Source organism: Echinops telfairi, unplaced genomic scaffold (assembly GCF_000313985.2).
Source record: "Echinops telfairi isolate 266 unplaced genomic scaffold, ASM31398v2 ScPeMD7_7459;HRSCAF=8497, whole genome shotgun sequence".
NCBI classification, from domain to species: Eukaryota; Metazoa; Chordata; class Mammalia; order Afrosoricida; family Tenrecidae; genus Echinops; species Echinops telfairi.
The window spans coordinates 3155857-3157372 of NW_022111359.1; positions in this window are offsets into that span (position 1 = coordinate 3155857).

A 1516-nucleotide genomic window follows, 5' to 3' on the forward strand; every position below is an offset into this window, starting at 1 on the left:
CTATAAAATTCACAAACTGCTACTCATGAGGTTTTCTGTGGCTAACCTTTCAGAGGTAATCTGTCTCCTCAGTCTTCCTAATCTGCTTTAGTCTGGGAGCTCGCTCCCAGCTCCACATCAACACACAAGCCACAAACCACTGTCTGATGCCAGAGACCTCTTTAGCGTGCTGAAGAGCAAAGGTGTCACTTTGTAGACTTAAGATGTCCCTGCCCAGCCTCATTTTGTCGCCTGAAATTGTTGGTATTTTACTCTGGATTAAGGCAGCCAGTTTACTCACTCCCAAGTCAGAGGGAGGTAGAGAAGTTTTTATTTCGAAGGTATGCCGGTGAGGAGACCAGAACAGTACCCGACGAGCCTCCTTTGTGGTATCCTGTTTGAAATCAGAAGACAGAGAGTTTTGAACTTTGCACTTTGGAGTGTCACATATAGATATTTTACATTAACTCAGGTTTCTGGGTAACCACAGGAAAGAACTGTGGACCACGAGCCAGCAATCAGAACAGTGAAGTTTATTATGTCCTTGGCTAACCTCAGGATGTCTTTGTTGACTAACTATAGAGCAGGGTTTAGGCTTCAATCACTGACAGGTCAATAGAAGACTCTTTACATTACCTGGCCCTTTTAAGTGACATACGAATTCCACCTGTCTGCTTTTGAGTCATGTAGAGAGTTATATGCATTCCATAGAGATTGCAGTAGGCAAAGTATCTTAGGCTAACTGCGTTCTGTTGGTGGGAATTCAGCTGAATCACTTGGGTGACGATATGTCTGAGAAACCTGGATAATGAACCAAGACCAGAGAAAAGTTGACGCATATGAATGAGCAGCAGATCTGCTGTGGAGGAAGCACAGGCAGCATTGCTCCTTGAAGGAGGAGAGGACTAGACTTCTGTACTTTGGGCATGTTCTCAGGAGGGACGTGCCCTTGCAAAAGGACTTCATGATATGGATGAACACAGTGGCTGCAAGGATGGGCTCAAACCTCCTCAAACTGCAAGGACTGTTTTGTTCTGTTGCTATCAGTAACGAACTCACTGGTTGGTACCTAACAACACCACCAACTTAAAAAAATAAAAAAGGAACATCCGAAAACCGGGGTTGCTGTGGACCCCTCTGTAACGTACTGCAGTTCAGAAGTACAGTGGCAGACCTTTCGACCGAGGCTCCTCTCAGTGGACTTGAACTTCCAACCTGTCAGCTATCAGCAGAGTGCATTCACCCAGTGACTGCATACACGAGTAGGCTAGTTCATACATAAACAAAAAGTCAAGTTGAAGACAGACTCAAGTGCTGGGATTGTGGCTGAGGGAGTTAAGTAGCCTGGGATAGTTAGGAAAGAACTCTTCGGGGTGCGGACGTGAAGAGTGGAAAAGTCTGAGGACGTAGCACCTGAGGCACGGGGGAGAGGGGCGAGATGGAGGTCCTCGGAGGGCATCCGGGGTTTCTGCTCAGCTGGCTGGGGATCTCCTTCCAAACAAGATCACCATGAAGAAATCCTTTTGCAGTCACTTTC